We start from the raw sequence: 19,894 nt of genomic DNA, 5'->3' as shown, positions 1-19,894 counted from the left end.
CTGCAAACTGTTGCCACGCCTTACAGTTGAAGCACGGACCATTGTCGCTAATGGCAATCCTGGGAATTCCATGTCTGGTGAAGATGGATTTCACATGCATTATGACACTGCTTGCTGTGGTGCTTGAGAGCAGCGCCATCTCAGGATAGTTAGAATAGTAGTCAATCACTATTAGATAGTCTTTACCATTTAAATGAAAAAGGTCCATACCAACCTTTTGCCATGCTGCTGTTGGTATGTCAGCTACTATCATTGGTTCCTTTGCTTGTTTGTTTTGGTGTTTCTGACATGTCTCACATTTGCCTATCATGTTCTCAATGTCCTTATTTATGCCAGGCCAATAAACAGTGTCTCTTGCTCTCCTTTTGCATTTTTCAATTCCGAGGTGTCCCTCATGAATCCTTTTGAGCATGTCTTGATGTAGAGCCTGTGGAATGACTATTCTGTTCTGTTTTAGTAATAGTCCACTTGCGACACTCAATTCTGACCTTATGTGAAAATATTTTGGACAGGAACCTTTTGGCCAACCATGATGAATGTTCTCTATTATTGTTTGTAATACTGTATCTTTTACTGTTTCTTCTGCTATTTGCTTTGATTTTGTGTCTGACACGGGCAGCGCAGCAGTGACCATACTCACATGAACATCCACGTCTTCTTCAGTAGAGCTCACATGACTCATTGTGGGTGCTCGGGATAGTGCATCTGCTAACACTATGTATTTGCCTGGTGTGTAGATCAGTTCAAAGTCATATCTTTGCAACTTCATCATGAGTCGTTGAATCCTTGGAGACATCTCATTCAGGTTTTTTTTTATGATGGCACCCAGAGGGCTGTGGTCTGTCTTAACTGTGAAGGTGGGAAGTCCATATATGTAGCCATGAAACTTTCCTAGTCCAACTACCAAGCCTAGACATTCCTTTCAATCTGGGCGTATCGACACTCAGTATCAGTCATAGACCTGGAGGCATAGGCAACAGGCTTCCAATCTTCACCCTCTGCTTGTAGCAAGACCGCACCTAGGCCATCTTTTGATGCATCCGTTGACACTTTGATTCTTTTTGTTGGATCAAAGAAGGTGAGTACAGGTGTGGTTGTCAGCACTGTTTTGAGGTTTATCCACTCTTGTTCATGTCTTTCTGTCCATGCGAACTCATTTGTTTTATGTAGCAGGTCTCGCAGACAGGCTGTCTTGGCTGACAAGTTAGGAATGAACTTTCCAATGAAGTTTATCATCCCCATGATGCATAGCACTCCTTTTTTGTCAGTGGGTCGGGGCATTTTGAGTATGGCGTTTACTTTTTCCATATCTGGCTCTATTCCTTTACCAGATAGATTATCTCCTAGGAAAGTAACTTCCTGGACGCCAAACTGACACTTGGCTTTGTTGAGCTTCAGTCCATTCTGGCGTATGCTCTGTAGCACTTTAGTCAGTCTCTCATTGTGTTCTTTCAGTGTGGAGCCCCAGATGATGATGTCATCAACATAGACCTGAACTCCTTCCAGACCTTCAATTATGTGTTCCATCGCTCTATGAAAGATTTCAGATGCAGATATTATCCCGAAAGGCATTCTGAGGAAACAATACCTGCCAAATGGTGTGTTGAAGGTACAGTATTTGGTGCTCTCTTCATCCAGTTTTAGTTGCCAAAATCCTTGTGAGGCATCGAGCTTTGTAAAGTATCTGGCACCTGACATTTCACTGGTGATTTCTTCTCGCTTGGGAATCTGGTAGTGTTCACGTTTTATGTTTGCATTTAAGTCCTTTGGATCCATGCATATTCTTAGATCATTGTTCTTTTTCTTTACACATACCATGGAGTTAACCCAGTCTGTTGGCTCTTCGACTTTCCTGATGACTCCTAGTGTGGTCATTCTGTCCAGTTCATTCTTGAGCCGGTCACGCAGGGGTGCTGGAACTCTTCGTGGAGCATGTACCACTGGCTGAGCATCCTGCTTTAGCTGGATCTTGTAAGTGAATGGTAGAACTCCGAATCCTTTGAACACATCCTGGAAATTATTCACAACAGAATCCACCGAGTCATCTGGCCTGCTTATGGCACAGTTTATACGGTAGACTCTTTTGACCAGTTCTAAGTCCTCACAAGCTTTGTCACCCAGTAGTGAATCAAGCCTTTCAGCCACAACAAAAAACATGAGATGATGCACTTTGTCTTTGACTATCACTTTAAGTCTGCATACACCTAAGCTATCTATTTTCTGTCCATTATAGTCCTTCAGTAGTACTGACTTTTTCTGTATTTTGGGCTTTTCTTTCATATTGTTAATGTCACTCATACTGATTAAGTTTGCTTTTGCCCCAGTGTCTAATTTCAAGGTAACTAATGCTCCATTTACCTGCAGTGGGATCATCCATTTGTCCTCTTTTACTGCATTAACTTTATGTTCAGCATTGTCCATTTCTGAGGGCTGCACATTTTCTGTATCCTTTTTGATATTGTCACATGACACCATTCCTACAAAAAATGTCTCACTTAAATCAGTGTCCTCAATTACATTAACTTGTTGCCCTTTCTTAGTTTTTACTTTTGAAAAGCATTGTTTGGCAAAGTGATTCTTTCCATTACACGTTGTGCACATTTTTCCAAACGCTGGGCATTGTCTTAACTGGTGTTTGTAACCACAGCGTTTACAATTAAAAATTTCATCCTCCGATTGCTTTTCATTTCTGTTCTGCCCACGTTTCTTCCCCTTGTAGGACACAGCACCGACAGCAGCATTATCACTCATTACAATCGCATCATTATTGATTTCACTGAAAGCCTTCGCGTGCTTTCGAGCTAGCTCGCTGGCTCGGCATATTTTCACTGCATTTTCCAAATTTAGTTCGGTTTCTCTCAACAGACGTTCCCTGACTTTTTTATCATGAATACCAAACACAATCTGGTCACGAATCATGGATGCTTTGAGCTCAGAGAAATTACATGTCTGTGCTTTCAGTTTCAGATCAGTTATAAAGCTATCAAAAGTCTCATTTTGTTGCTGTGTCCGAGAACGGAAGATGTATCTTTCATACATCTCATTCTTTTTGGGAGAGCAATGTGCATCAAATTTTTTTAGCACATCTTCTAATTTTTCTCTGTTCTCCTCTGGATTAAATACAAATGTATTAAATACCTCTATCGCCTGTGGGCCTGCAACCGTAAGCAGCAACGCTATTTTTATTGCGTCTGGTTTCGTACCGAATCCGATGGCAGCAATGTAGAGTTCGAATTGTTGTTTAAAAATCCGCCAATTGTAGTTGACATTTCCCTTGAGATTCAAATGCTCTGGTGGCTTCAAATTCTCCATGACGCTTTTCACAATTTTCAGCAGATCTTCACCATCCTGGTACCATGTTATGTTCATTAATAAATAGACATTCTTATTATGAACACAGCTAGCTTCTAGCTAGTCATTTATTCAGTACACGTTCTCTAGGTACAGTACCTGTAGAGATGCAGCATGTGTGCTCCTGTGTGCAGGCTGCCATCTTGACTGTTGCCTTGTGGGTAGCCTAGTGCCTCATGGGTAATGTAGTCTTAATATCTATACAGCTGGGTAGTGTAGTCTTATATACATACAGCTATATACAGCTCTACACAGCTCTACGGCTCCACCTAGTGTCCACTATAGAATGACATGTTATTGATCATTACAGTCCACGTTGTCCAAGGTCTCGTCATGGATTTTGCTAATCGGGGGGCAGTACTGTGTGGCGGGGGCAGGTTTGTAGAGGGCCTTTGTCTTACGGATGTTTAATGTAAGGCCCATGCTCTCATATGCTTCAGTGAAGGTGTTGACGATGGTTTGGAGTTCAGCCTCAGAGTGTGCGCAGACGCAAGTGTCGTCTGCATACTGTAATTCAATGACAGAGGATGGGGCAACCTTGGATCTGGACTGGAGGCAACGGAGGTTGAACAGTTTCCCGTTTGTTCTGTAGATTAGCTCCACGCCAGCGGGGAGCTTACTGAGGGTGAGATGGAGCATTGCAGCCAGGAAGATCGAGACGAGCATCTCTTACATTGCAACAGTGACTACACTCTCAAAAAGAACTTCATTGGCTGTAAAGTGCTTTGGGATGTCTTGTGCTATATAAATGCAAGTTCTCTCTTTAAGAAAAAACTGACAGCTCTCTTGTCTTTCCAGACATTGTGGTGATGAAACAAGGATTGTAGTCCGTAGAAAGCCCACACATTCTTATCACTATTTGACTTTCCAATCACCACCCCATTGGGCTTTATTAAACATTCAAAGATTGGATCTTCAAAGATGTTCTTCCTCTGCACAATGGAAAAACAGCATGACCCATCCCTGGAACACTGGTATCTTACCCCCGTGTGTTCACTTATTGCCACATCCCCGAGAGCGACTAACAAGAGATACAACGAATTGGATTCATGAGGCATTCAGTCTATCAGTGCCAGTTGGTATTATAACAAATTATAAGCAAACACTAATTTAAGATCTAATATCTCAACAGGGTCCTAATTCTCCTTCAGGTCATAAGCCTCTTCATAATTGAATTTAATGGGAGAATGATGTTTACATCACAGGTTGACGGATTCAGTGGATTGCTAGAATGGCAGAAGGTTGCTGTAACAGGGGTGTCCGAACTATAGCCTGTGCTCCACATGCAATCCTTGAGCCATGGCGATCAGGCTGTCAAAGCCCAAGCAACGCAGCTCAATTGCTGCTCATATTTCTTAGTTATTTGAATTTTGTTTACCTGGAGGTTTGGCTATTAATGGATAAACCGCAAATCAGAATGCCAAGATATGTTAGTAATCTGCAAATTGGCTTAGAAAGGCTGGGAACATAGAGGGAAAAAAATGACACGTGTCCAATCCTGGCATGTCTGATTTTCTGTCTAACACAAATTTACAGGATCAGAAGCACCGCTTCCCAATCCCCAAGAGTTGCAATTCCCAATGTTCAAAATACATAGTATGACATAGTATTAACAGCAGGCTGACAGGTCCGTGCCGGTGTTTATGCTCCACACGAGCCTCCTCCCACCCTTCATCTAACCCAAATCATCAAATATCCTTCTATTTCTTTCTCCCTCATGTGTTTATCTGGCTTCTCCTTAAATGTATCTGTGCTAATCACCTCAACCGCTCCCTGTGGTGACGAGTTTCACATTCTAACCACTCTCTGGGTAAAGAAGTTTCTCCTGAATTCATTATTGCATTTATTAGTGACTATCTTATATTTATGGCCCCAATTTTGGTCTCCCCCCGCAAGTGGAAACATCTTCTCCACGTCTACCCTATCAAACCCTTTCATAATCTTAAAGACCTCTATCAGGTCACCCCTCAGCCTCCTCTTTTCATACGACTCTGTCCCTCATATACCTCAATTGATTTCCTTGCCAAATACCCATACCGATGACGGACATGCCAGGATTGGACACGTGTAATTTTTTTTCCCTCTATGATTTTGCTTGCGCTGTCCACCTCCATTCCACCCCGCTGCGGTCATGAGCTTCTATGTAAAATAGTTAAATCTAAACTATCTGTTCACCTCCCGTCCTCTGGCCCTGTTCCTTGCTACGTGTGTTTTTTTTTTGTTTTCATTGGGAATTTTACTTTTGATGTAGCAATACCACTGCACAAGTACAACATTGATGAAGGCTGAGAGATTCTTCCAGCTTTAGTACTTTAATTAGTATTGTTTGAACAGGAACATGGGCGGAACAGCTCTGTTCCAGTAAATAAACAGCCTGGATTTATGTGCTGCGCTCCAGTTCTAGGGCATGAGGAATGAGTCAACTTAACTTAATAAAAATAGTGTAATACAATTCAACAATGAGTGTAAATACTGTCCTACTTAGTTTAGCATTTTTAAAACTCAGTCATTTCAGAACAGTCTACATCCCTCATAATGCTCAAAACTGACAAATCTTGAGGCTCTTGGTGCACAGGTCCTGACTCGAGTACAAAAGAATGTTTGTCACCTGATCGGCTGTCCCTCTCTCACCTTTGACCTCCAACCTCTCCCTTTTATCATTGCAACCATTCTTGTTGCTATTTTATTAATACTTTGGCCAGTGTCCTCTGAACTTGGCTCGCATTCTCAGCTCCAAATTTGGCATCCTACACACTCCTCTTCCCTGTATCCTAACTGCGGCCTCGCCCCTCCCTAGCTCCGTAACCTCCTCCAGCTCTACACCCCTCCGAGATCTCCGTGCTCCTCCAGTCCTGGCCTCTTGAGCATCCCCGATTTCAATCGCTCCACCATTGGTGGTCGTGCCTTCAGCTGCCTGGGCCCGAAGCTCTGGAATTCCCTCCCTAAACCTCTCCACCTCTCTACCTCTCTCTCCTCCTTTAAGATGCTCCTTAAAACTTACCTCTTTGAGCAAGCTATTGGTCTCCTGTCCTAATAGTTCCTTATGCGGCTCGGTGTCAAATGTTTCCTAGTGATGCTCGCTCCAGTGAAGCACCTTGGGATGTTTTACTGCATTAATGGCTCTATATAAATACAAGTTGTGGTTCTGTTGAAATTCCATTGCGTAGCACCCGTCTTTGGGGTTGGAATAAGTTACAACATTGTCCTCTTACACTTATTCTCAACTTGAATCCAATCCAGACGGATGGGGCGAGTCTTCTTTCCGTTGGTTGTAAGTAAATGAGTCCAGACAGCTTCAGCCCAGCTCCAAGTGGGCATGGACCTGAAGCCAAAGCAACCCTTACACATGTGACAACCTAGGTAACTAGCAAAAGCTGGCCGACAGCTTCCAAAAAGTTGACATAGGTCCCAAAAAGCTGACAACTCAAAAAGGCATAAGCTTATGGCATGTGGAAACAAGAAAGGGGTGCATTTCTATAGCGCCTTTCACAACATCCCAAAGTGCTTTACAGCCAATGAAGAACTTTGTTTTGAAGTGTAATTTATTGACTGTTGTAATGTAGGAAACGTGGCAGCCAATTTGGGCACAGCAAGCTCCCACAAACAGCAATGTGATAATGACCAGATCATCTGCTTTTAGATGTTGGTTGAGGGATGAATATTGGTCAGAACTCCACTGCTCATCTTCAGAATAGTTCCATGGCATCTTCTATGTCCACCTGGGAGGGCATCCGAAGGACAGCATCTCTGACTGTGCAGCGCTCCCTCAGTTACTGCACTGGGGTGCCAGCCTAGATTTTGTGCTCAAGTTGCTGGAGTGGGTCTATTGAGCGCACAATGTTCTGACTCGGGGGCGAGAGTGCTACCCACTGAGCCATTGCTGATACCTGGTAGTACCATTGGCTCCGGAGACAAACCTAGAAATGATAAAGGCTCAGCTCAGTAGGTTAATGAGCAGTAAGAGAGCACAGATAGGAATTTATACAAACAGGTTAACGGGTGTGCTAAAAATAGCACACGCGAAAATAAACACCATAAAAACAAAATTAAAATAAAAACAATAAATTGGCAATCGCGCTCAGAGAGTCAACCTCACAATAACCTACATCTCACATTGGATACCTGGTGTGCGAAATTAAAAATCCACACTGGTGAATTTGGACTATGTTCCTCTGAAGTTCAGGTTAAACCTATTTATTGAGGCAACATACAGAGAGGTTAATTATACATGTAACGTATGCTATACTTGGTATTATTAGACAGAAAATCAAGGGGACATGCCTGCAAATATCCATCATCCTAATCAGTGCAACAACAAAAAAATAATCGCAAAAACAGCACATCAAACTGGGAAGGAAAATCGAGCTTGTAAATTAAGTAATGGAATAATCAGAAAATTACCTTGTTAAATTTTAAACTAATGAAGAGGAGGTGGGAGGATTCAGGAAAGAGTAAATTTAAAAGCAGCGAGAGAAATGTCAAGGCTCTAGAGCAGAGTAGAGTTTTGGGTAAAAATAAGCAGAGTGGGTCAGGAAGGGACAGAGAGAGTAACAAAGCTAATAAGGCATCAGTGACTGAGGTGACATCAGGGAAAAATAGAAATAAGCCAAAGCTAAAGGCACCATATCTGAATGCGCGAAGCATGCGCAACAAAATTGATGAATTAATAGCTCAGATAGAAATTAACAGGGTTGATCTAATCGCCATTATGGAGATGTGGTTGCAAAGTGACCAAGGTTTGGAAATAAATATTCCAGGATACTTAACTTTTAGAAGAGATAGGCAAAATGGAAAAGGAGGAGGGGTATCCCTGATACTAAAGGATGGGATAAAGACAGTAAAGAGAAAGGATCTTTGCTCCAAAAATCAAGAATTAGAATCAGTTTGGGTGGAGCTAAGAAACAGCAAGGGACAGAAAACATTGGTGGGAGTTGTTTATAGGCCCCCAAACAATAGTTGTAATGTAGGGCAGAGTATAAATCAGGAAATTAGAGGCGCATGTAACAAGGGAAATACAGTAATCATGGGGGACTTTAATCTATATATAGATTGGGAAAACCAAATTTGCAGTAATAGTGTGGAGGACGAATTCATGGAGTGTATGCAAGATAGATGGCAACTAGGGATGGGCAATAAATGCTGGCCTTGCCAGCGACGCCCAGATCCCAGGATCGAATAAAAAAAACTATAGATCATAACCAGCGCTCCCATTTTCTCAAACAGCAGGTGCTGGTAATGATTCTTCTATTACCGTTTACACCTCCTTTGGACCCAGCTTTTATTGTTTCTTTACTGGTCCCAATACCACCCCCTTTTGCATTGCACCGTCAACCCTTTTGTCATGTAATGACTCCTGCCCTCCACCCTATCACAGACTTTCCCCTTTGCTCTTTCCTCCCGCCACCACCACCCCCTCCCCTCTCTTTTCCCCTGGCTCTGCACTTGCTTATAAAATGTTAAATCTACAACTTCTTCCAGTTCAGATGAAAGGTCATCGACCTGAAACGTTAACTCTTTGTTTCTCTCGCCACAGATGTCGCCTGACCTGCTGAGTCTTTCCAGCAGTTACTGCTGTCGTTTGCTTTTGGGTTAGATTACAAAAGACTGTCTCCACCGTTGGCCTTTCCAATGTTTGTGTTATGTCTGACATTTGGTGATAGGTACTCGATTGCCTTGGCCTGAGCACATGGAGTTTGATAGTGCTGTGATCATTGTATTGTGTATAGGTATTCGATTGCTTGTGCCTGGAAGGGTGTGTGTGGCAGCCATATTAAAAGCAGCATGAACTGAACTCACTGACGGTCTCTGGATTATCTTTGCAAACGCAATATTTGGCGACAAGGATGGCTGAAATCTCTCTTCCACCACCTCCTCCCTTCCTTGCACTACCCGGTGAGCCCCCGATCCCATGGGTTCGCTGGTTACAGTCCTTTGAAACCTATCTCATTGCTCTTGGACTAGAAACTGTGAGTACGGCTCGGAAAAAGGCACTGTTATCCCATTGCTTGGGAGCGGAGGGCCAGCGTGTTCTTGGGACATTGTGCACAGCAGACTCAATCCAAACATATGATGAGGCTGTGGCTCTGTTAAGCACACACTTCTCTGCCCCACAAAGTGCCCTCCTGCGGCGATTCATTTTTAGACAGCGTCACCAACTCCTCGGCGAGTCAGTGCATCAATACGTGGCTAATTTGAGGGGGTTAGCTAGCTCGTGCAAGTTCGGTACATTACAAGATGAGATGGTGCGTGATCAACTAATAGAGCACACCAACAACGTGAGAGTGCGTGAAAGACAGTTACTCGAGTCCGACGAACTGTCGTTGTCACAGGCAGTCAACATTGCCTTTCAAGTGGAGTCTGCAGCCGAATGTGCAGCGAAACTAGCACACACACCCAGTGACAGCGCCCTCGGCCCCGACAGCTCTGACACGGTAGTGCTCGCGCGACGGCAGCAACGCGCGCTACCGCGGCAACAGTGTGGAAACTGCGGATCTCGTTCACATGCTACCAGAGCGCAGAATTGCCCCGCGCGCGGCCAAGCCTGTTGCAATTGTGGAAAACAAAATCACTTTGCCAAGGTCTGCCGCCCTGCCCCTGTTGCTACAGATGAACACTCTCAGTCCTCAAGCAGTTGGCCTACAATTCACAACGTGAGCTCTGGGCCAGTAGTGGCTTTCAAATCATGCACAATTAACCTGAATGATGTGTGCATCCCACTGTTGTTGGATACCGATGCCAGCGTCTCACTGCTGAATGTGGACACATCAAACGCTTTTTCAGCTCCCTGCCACTCTCTGCGCCCTCCACTACCCTTTGCGGGTATGGTAATTCGAAAATTGGACTAGTGGGCTCAGTCAACCTCACAGTACGCTATAGAACAAAAGTTTTGCCAGATTTTTGTTTTCATGTGGCACGCCAAGGAGCTAACCTGATGGGACTGGATCTTTTCACTGACCTGGGTTTTTCTCTCTTGGACACCGGCGGGTCTGCGATTCTGCACGTCACCTCACCGTGGCGCCAAACATGGCCAGCACTCTTCGAGGGTCTGGGCTGCCTGACTGCCTTCACCCACCAGCCCATGGTTGACTCCACCGTTACCCCTGTCATTCAGCCACTGCGCCGCATCCCGCTTGCTCTCCGTGACGGGGTCACAGCTGAACTAAAGCAGCTACTGGAAGCCGGCATCATTGAACCAGTTGATGCCTCCCCATGGGTCTCCAACCTGGTGGTCGCAACGAAAAAGTCAGGTGGTCTACGCGTCTGTGTCGATCTTCGAGCAGTGAATAAGGCTGTAAACCCTGACAAGTATCCACTGCCCACGTCAGAGGAACTCACAGTGCAGTACACAGAATCACCAGTGCAGATAGAGGCCATTTCGGCCCAGCGAGCCTGCACCGACACATATCCCACCCTATCCCCGTAACCCCACGTATTTAATCCCCTAACACTAAGGGTCAATTTATCATAGCCAAATCAACCTAACCTGCACATCTTTGGACTGTGGGAGGAAACCAGAGCACCCAGAGGAAACCCACGCAGACACGGGGAGAATGTGCAAACTCCACACAGACAGTCGCCCGAGGCCAGATTGAACCCGGGTCCCTGGCGCTGTGAGGCAACAGTGCTAACCACTATGCCACCATGTTCTATGGTTCTATCCTGTTCTCGAAACTGGACCTTCAACAGGCTATCTACAGGTTCTCCTCCACCCCAGCAGCAGGGACCTCACTGCTTTTGTGACACATGCTGGCGTCTTTCGGTACACCAGGATGCCATTTGGACTTAGCTCTGCACCCAGCTGGTTCCAAAAGGTGATGGCCTCTGTGCTCGCGGGCATTCCTGGGGTGGCCATCTACCTGGATGACATCGTCGTGCATGGGCCCTCGACCTCCACTCACGACGAACGTCTTCACAGAGTTTTCACAGCTCTAGCAAAACACAAGCTCACACTGAATGGCGAAAAGTGTGTCTTTGCTGTTTCAGAGACCGAATTTGTGGGGTTTCGGTTGTCGGCTGACGGTATATCCCCACTCCAGTCAAACGTGGATGCCATTCACAGCATCCCAGAACCCAGCTCTGCAGCACAGGTTGCCTCCTTCCTTGGCATGACTGGGTACTACCTGAAGTTTTTGCCCCAGTACTCAGCCACCACAGCCCCACTGCGCCAGCTTCTGCGAAAGGATGAGCCCTGGGTGTGGTCACAAGCCTGTACGGAAGCTGTTCGCCTCCTCAAATCGCAGCTCACGTCGCCTCCAGTGTTGGCTCACTTTGACGTCGCCAGCCCCACCCTCGTCACCTGCGACGCGTCCGCTGCAGCTGTGGGGGCAGTGTTATCGTAGATACAGAATGGAGTGGAGAAACCAATCGCCTTTGCCTCCCGAGCCCTTAGCCCCACCGAACAGAAGTACTCAGTAGGCGAGCGTGAGGCGCTGGCGTGCGTCTGGGCATGTGAGCGGTGGCACCTGTACACGTATGGCCGTGCCTTCACCCTGCGAACCGATCACCAGGCTCTCACTGCCCTGCTGTCGACATCCGGCACAGGCCACAGACCACTGCGTCTACACCGCTGGTCTGACCGCCTCCGCCAATACAATTTCAGTCTCCAGTTCACACCAGGACGTGACAATGTTGTTGCAGATCTGCTCTCCCGCACTGTCTCTGTCCCAGCCCCACTCGTCGGGTCTGAACAAGTGGAACAGGATATCGTCCAGATGCTGCACACGCCTCTCCAAACCACAGTCTCTCTCCAGGAGCTCAAAGAGGCCTCTGAACAGGATCCGGCAATCTCCCAGCTGTGCACCTTCATCAGAGATGGCTGGCCTCGCAAGGTGCCTGAGGAACTGTCTGCCTACTCCAGAGTTAAAGAGGAGCTCTCCTGCTGGAATGACTCCTGTGTTGCACGTGGGCTCTGCACCGTGGTCCCAAGTGCCCTTCGTGCGCGTGTTTTATCCATGGCACATGAGGGCCACTTGGGCATAGTGAAGCTCAAACAACGATGCCGAGACCTAGTGTGGTGGCCGGGTATCGACATGGAAATCGAGGCCCTGGTCAAGGACTGTGCAACCTGCCTTGTAAGTGGCAAGACTGGCCACCAAGCTCCCCCACCCCTGCAACCCCTTGCCTGGCCCTCTCAGCCCTGGGAGCACCTGCAGCTGGACGTCTGCGGGGTGATCCATGGTGTCCCCCACCATCAACGGTTCCTAGTGGTGACCTATGACCTGCACTCAAAATGGCCAGAGGTCACTGCCGTGGGCTCCGTCACCTCTTGGGTCATCATTGATATCCTTGAGTCCCTCTTCTCCCGCTGGGGGCATCCAAAGGCCATCACCACAGACAATGGCCCCCAAATGGTCTCTTCGGAACTCTCCTCTTACCTTGAGAGCAAGGGCATCCGTCACATTCACACAGCGTACTACCACCCCGAGTCAAATGGGGGGGGGTGGAGCGTTTTAACCAGACTCTGAAAAATGGCTTCAGAGCACACCTATCCCAGGGGTGTGCGTTTGACAAGGCCCTCCTCCAGACACTGCTGCACTACAGAGCCTCCCAGCATTCCACTACAGGGGTCTCATCCGCATCCCTCATGCTAGGCCGTGAGCTCATGCTGCCCCTTGGCAGGCTCTGCCCCTCGCTAGCTCAGAGCCCTGCTCCACCGGCTCAAGCCACAGTCGCTAGACAGCAGGAGAAGATGAAACTCCGCTTCGACCAGTCGAAGAGGGCCAAGGCGCCCAACATCTCAGTCTCCGATTGGGTCAGAGTCCGCAGGCCTCACCGCAATAATAAGATGGCGTCATTCTGGTCCTCCCCTCTCCAAACCAGCCGCCAACTTGGACCAGCCACTTTCTGCCTCACTGACGGCTCTCGGTGGCATGCCAGCCGCCTTCGGAAGGTGCCAGCACCCCCTGATGTGGGATTATACGGACCTAACCCCCAAGCCTTACCCCCAGAGTGGCGGGATGCACATGTGGCTCAGCCAGCCAACCCTCAAGCAGATGTTGTGCCTCAGCCTGTTCCTCACCAGTCCCCACCTCGGCTTGCTCCTCCCCAGTCCCCACCTCGGCCTGTTCGTACACGTTCTCGCCCTGGCCACCTACAGGACTTTGTCACTACATTTCATGTTTGAAATTCTGTGAGGGGGGAGGAAATGTTATGTCTGACATTTGGTGATAGGTACTCGATTGCCTTGGCCTGAGCACATGGAGTTTGATAGTGCTGTGATCATTGTATTGTGTATAGGTATTCGATTGCTTGTGCCTGGAAGGGTGTGTGTGGCAGCCATATTAAAAGCAGCATGAACTGAACTCACTGATGGTCTCTGGATTATCTTTGCAAACGCAATAGTTTGCTCCTACAAACTTGAGCACCAATTCACTTTTCAAGGGGATTCATCGACCATAAGCATTTCCATCTGTCTGTGGAGCTCAGTCTTTCCGTGGTATTAAATGCGTGAGTGTGCAATATTATTCATCACATTATAGTAGCTGTCTCTGTCTTCCAGAGACCACTTAGCACTAGTTGCCCTCAAGCAGTGAAGCTTAAGTTTGTCACTGAATATTGAAACAAAATGTAAAACACAGGTATTTATTAATTCAAGAGCTATTTTACATATTCTTGTGATAGATTATTCCATTTTTCCTTTCGCTATTGTGCTGCTCAGTCAACTTGCCTTTATTTCATTTTTGACACAATCATAGAAACATAGAACCTTGCAGCACCGAAGGAGGCCATTCGGCCCTTCGTGCCTGTTCTGGCTCCTTGAAAGAGATGTCCCACATCCTCGTCTTTTTGTCCGTAATTCTGTAAGTTCCTCACAGTCAAGTACCTGCCCAACTCCCTTTTAAAATTATTTATGGAATCAGCTTCCACCACCTTTTCAGGTCGAACGTTCCCGATCCCCGACAACTCTCTGAGTGAAAAAATTTCTCCTCATCTCCCCACTAGATCTTTTTCCAAGGATTTTGAACCTACGACCTCTGGTTATTGACCCACCTGCCCGAGGGAATCATTTTTCTCTCTCTACTCTATCGAAACCTCTCATCATCATTCTAGGTCAACTCTTAACCTTCTCTGTTCCAAGGAGAACGGTCCTAATTTTTCCAACCTCTCCTCATAACTGAAATTCCCCATCCCTGGTAACATCCTTGGTAAACCTCCCCTGCACCCTTTCTAAGTCTAAATAAGAATGGCCCAGAAATTCGGGTCTCCACGGGTGAGTACGCACGGGGTACTCACGCGTGGACCCGATGGAAGTGCCGGTTTCTTGCATGCGCTGCGCATGCGCGGGAAACCGGCACTTCCGTTCCTCTGAACGAAGGGGTTCAGAGGTCGAACGCGTGCGCGGAGGAGTCTGCGCGCGCGCGCTTTGAACTTACGTTTTTTTTACAGGTTTTTCTGTGAGGGTAAGTCTTTAGATTTTAGAAATGTAAAAACCAGGCGTAAGGCCTGCTTTTTAAAAGGTAAGTGGTCAATTAATTAAAATTAAAACATTTTTTCCATAGGTTTATTATTTTTAAATACTTTAAAGCAAGGTAAGTTTATTTTTAGCCCCGTTAGAATATAAAATTATTTTTTTCAAAAATTTATATTGTTTAAAATACTTCTTTCATGTAATTTATAGTTTATTTAAAAAGTGTGATGATTTAAAAAAATGTATTTGAAGGTTTACTGCTATTTTGGGGCCGTAGTATTCATAAGTTTTGACAGGTCTTCCTGTCACTACTTATGAATGGGCTTTTCCCTGCGCCGATTGGCTGCCCATGACCCACGTGATCCCAGAGGACGTATCGCACTAACTATGCCCCTGGGACACGCAAGTACAGCGCGCCGGCAGCTGGGCCAGGCCCCGGAGCGGAATTCCACGGGGCCCTACAGCTCAACTGCCGGCACGCAAGGTAAGTGAAGGTCGGGGGCTTACACCCGCGGGAAGCCCCCGACCCGAATTTCTGGGGTAATATTTTTTTAAGACAAAAGACTATTTGGGAACTGGAAGAGGTCAGTAGGCTCAACAATCCCATTCCTCTGTGATTAACCTTGACCTTTAAATGTGGCTCACACGGGTGAAAGGTCAGCTTAAAAAAATAGGATGAATTTTGTACTCAGTGAGAGTTGAGGAATAAGACGCTTTCCTAATCTATGGGAAAAATATTACATTGAGTTACATCGAATGTACAGCACAGAAACAGGCCATTCGGCCCAACTGGCCTGTGCCGGCATTTATGCTCCACCCGAGCCTCCTCCCACCCCTCATCATCTAACCCTATCAGCATATCCTTCTATACCTTTCTCCCTCATGTGTTTATCTAGCTGCCCCTTATATGCATCTATACTATTCGCTTCAACTATTCCCTGTGGTAGCGAGTTCCACATTCTCAACACTCTCTGGGTAAAGAAGTTTCTCCTGAATTTCCTATTGGATTTATTAGTGACTATCTTTTATTGATGGCCCCTTGTTTTTGAACCCCCTACAAGTGGAAACATCACGCCCTGTCGACCCTTTCGTCATTTTAAAGACCTCTATCAGCTTACCTTTCAGCCTTCTCTTTTCGAGAGAAAAAAGCCCCAGCCTGTTCAGTCTTTCCTGAAAGTTAGAACCACTCCGTTCTTGTATCATCCTTGTAAATTCTTTTGCACCTTCACCAATGCTTCTATATACATGTTATAATATGGAAACCAGAACTATGCACAATACTACAAGTGTAATCTAACCAAGGTTCTATAAAAGTTTAACATGGCTTCCCTGTTTTTAATTCTATCTAAAAACAAACCCTAGTGCTTAGTTTGCTTTTTTATGGCATTATTAACCTGCTTCGCTACTTTTAGTGATTTATGTATCTGTACCCCTAGATCCCTTTTCTCCTCTATTCCATCTAGGCCCTTATTATCCAAGCTGTATGTGACCTCCTTATTCATCCTACCAAAATGCACCACCTCACACTCATCTATATAGAAATTCATTTGCCAATTAAATAACCATTCCGCAAGTTTACTAATGTCTTCTTGCATTTTGTCACAATCTTCCTTTTGTATTAACTACAGCCCCCAATTTGGTGTCATCCGCAAATTTAGAGATTGCACTTCCGATTCCCAAGTCCAAACCGTTAATGTAAATTGTGAACAACAGTTGTGAACAATTGTGAACAGCACCGATCCCTGTGGAACATCACGTCCCACCTTTTGTCAATTGGAGTAACAACCTTTAACCCCTGCGCTCTCTTTTCTGCTTGGTAGCCAGCTTCCTATCCATTCTGCTACATGTCCCGACGCCACATGTCCTGACCTTAGTTATGAGTCTATTATTGGTACCTTATCCAAGGTCTTTTGAAAATCCAAATATATTACATCTACTGCATTACCCTTGTCGACTCTTTCTGTTACTTCTTCAAAGAATTCAGTAAGTTTGGTCAAACACTCCGAGATCAGGTTCGATGCAGAGTTATTCTCCCTCCGTTCTTCCCCAACAATGTGCGGAGTGTCTATTGAGACCACAGTGTCAGCCAATGAGTAGGAGGTAGGGCCGGGACTTCTGGCAGAACTTACAGTATTTACTCAGCAAAGAGCAGAGCAAACAAAATCTATTTGAAAGAGTCTCTACGAACTGCAGTAGCAAAATGCAGTGTGTGGAAGATCGTTACATCATTCAAATTATGTGCGTAAAACCGGTCGTAGTCACTTACAGCAGTGCGGTCTCTGGGCATGATAGATGGGAGGGGGGGTGGGTGGGGATTACCCAATTATCTGCATTCTGGTCAGGACTTGTGACCTCACTATATGCTGCTGTCACTATCTGCAGCCAACAAAGTGCCTCAGCAGCAACCACAGAAGTGCTCCCACTAATGCACCAGTGTGAGATTTTTATCGATTCCCACACCAGCCATCCTGAAGAGCGACACTGTCAGTTTTGAGCTAACTAATGCCAAATCAGTTTTGTGTGCGGATCCCACCAGTGGAGGCAGCCCTGACCAGGAGTCGTCGCCTGGTATGTTAGTCTGTCCTTTCTCTGATCAGATTGTGATAGAAATACCATGGGGAAAAAATTCAGTTGTTTGCACCTCCCGTTAGCACCTTAAGAGGGCGCTAATGAGGCGCAAAGCAACTAGCGCCCGGACGCGGCGATGTTTGCGCTGCTCGCGAAATTAACTAGACATTTTGCGGTGGCGCTAAACGCTACCACCACGATCTCCTGCGCCGGCAGATTGTGACGTCAGTCGAGTGCGCAACGCCCCGGTAGCGCCCCGGACCGCATATTGAGTGGCGCCCCCTGCCTTACCGCCTGCCGCTAGCAGCGACAGGTTGAGGGGAGCATTTTGCAGTCAGAAAGGGACTGGGGGAGCGCTATTTAAAGGCGACCGCTTCCTGCCTTTTTTTGTCGGTGACATTTTTGCACCACGCATTCTGAGAGAGAGAGAGAAAGACTTCTGGAGAGATTCAACGCTGTGTGAAGGGGTTTTGAGTACTGAGCAGCACTTTGCAGGTTTATTTTGATTTGCCCTTCCTTGCTTCACCAGCGCCCTGAGGCAGCGCCTCGCTCCTCGGCCTTTGCGCCTTAAGGCAGGTGTGAAGCGCTTGATTTAGCGCTCCAATCACCTCCAGGGGCAATAAAAGCCAAGTTTGCTGTCGGAGGCGATAATTAGCGCCAGGCGCTAAACTTTGCGCACGGCCGATAATGGCGCCCCAAATGGGGCGATACCAAATTTATCCCCCCATGTATTTCTGACATTTTCTGTTTTGATTTCAGCTTTCCAACATTGATACTTTCCAGCTATTCTCTCCATTTTAATTTTGCTCCAGCTAATTTTAAGCAGCATCCTTAAAGAAATGGCAGACTTTCAACTCTTCGGGATAAAGGGCAGCTCCGTAGCATCGCACGGCATCAGACAAAATGGCTTTTATATTCTGTCTTCATTGCATTTCCCTTGAAATACAGACAGGGTGCCTGTCAGCTGTGGTTCGGTGGGTAGCACTCTCGCCTCTGAGTCAGAAGGTTGTGGGTTCAAGTCCCACTCCAGAGACTTTGTGCACAATATGAGACGAACACTCCAGGGCAGTACTGAGGGAGCGCTGCACTGTTGGAGGTGTCACCTTTCCGAAGAGATGTTAAACCGAGGCCCCGTGTGCCCTCTCGGGTGGACTTGAAAGATCAAAGATTTCAAAGAAGAGCAGGGGTGTTCTCCCTTGATTCCTGGCCAATATTTATCCCTCAATCAGCATCACTAAATATAGATTATCTGGTCATTCTCACATTGCTGTTTGTGAGAGCTTGCTGTGGGCAAATTGGCTGCCGCGTTTCCCACATTACAACAGTGACCACACTTCAAAAGGTACTTAAGCAAAATACTGCGGATGCTGGAAATCTGAAATACAAACAGAAAATGCGGGAAACACTCAGCGGGTCAGGGCAGCGTCTGTGGAGAGAGAAACAGAGTTAACGTTTCAGGTCGGTGACCTGACGAAGGCTCATTGACCTGGAACATTAACTCTGTTTCTCTCTCTCTCCACAGATGCTGCCCGACCTGCTGAGTGTGTCCAGCATTTTCTGTTTTTATTTCAAAAAGTACTTCATTGGCTGTAAAGCGCCTTGGGACGTTGTGAAAGGCGCTATACAAATGCAAGTCTTTATTTCTTTGTCTTGCGGCTGCATGTCATTGCGGTTCTGTGCCGTCATTGACACCCTCCTGCGAAAAACTCAGCGTCAGATTACTTTCACCAGGCGGTTAATTAAACACAACGGCAGTTTTGAGCAGTCGGGCATTTGTCTGGTTGAGACAGCAGGTGATGTCAGAGGATATAAGAAACTGAAAGAAGAATCTGTAAACCATTTAGTCGACCTGTTAGAAATAGCTTACCACTTCCACATTCCGATAGCTGCCAGCCTTCGGAGATGTGACACAGGCCATCTTGTCACTGCTGGAGAATGCAGCAAAAAATGCTTGGTTCTAACATTCCACGCTGGCACAAGACTATTCACTTCTGATTCCCTTCAACAACAAAAAAAAAAGGGTTGCCTTTTCCTGTTGGCCTTTGTAAAAATGCATTGCAAATTGATTAATGCAGCAAGACGATAACCTACGAGCTGCACAATGACACTGGAATAGGCGGCGAGGCAGCAGTTGTCAGACAGTTGCGCAGTTGAAGGCTTCAAACAATATCACAAACCAGAGGAGCAAAACCTAAGCAGTTTAAAAAACATCATCAGACTCCCCCTCGATGGGTAAATGCACCACACAATGTGATACTAGATTGACCCCTGAGATGAGAGGGCTGTCCTATGAGGAGAGATTGAGTAGGTTGCGCCGATACTCTCTGGAGTTTAGAAGAATGAGAGGTGATCTCATTGAAACATATGGGTTGACAGGGTAGATGCTGAGAGGTTGTTTCCCCTGGCTGGACATTCTAGAACTAGGCAGCATAGTCTCAGGATAAGGGGTCGGCCATTTAAGACTGAGATGAGGAGGAATTTCTTCACTCAGGGGATTGTGAATCTTTGGAATTCTCTGCCCCGGAGGGCTGTGGATGCTCAGTCGTTGAGTATATTCAAGGCTGAGAT

This window comes from Somniosus microcephalus, chromosome 19, assembly GCF_052327205.1.
Source record: "Somniosus microcephalus isolate GS21.2 chromosome 19, FLI_Smic_1.0, whole genome shotgun sequence".
Lineage (NCBI taxonomy): Eukaryota > Metazoa > Chordata > Chondrichthyes > Squaliformes > Somniosidae > Somniosus > Somniosus microcephalus.
Note: the sequence above shows the minus strand (reverse complement) of the source record.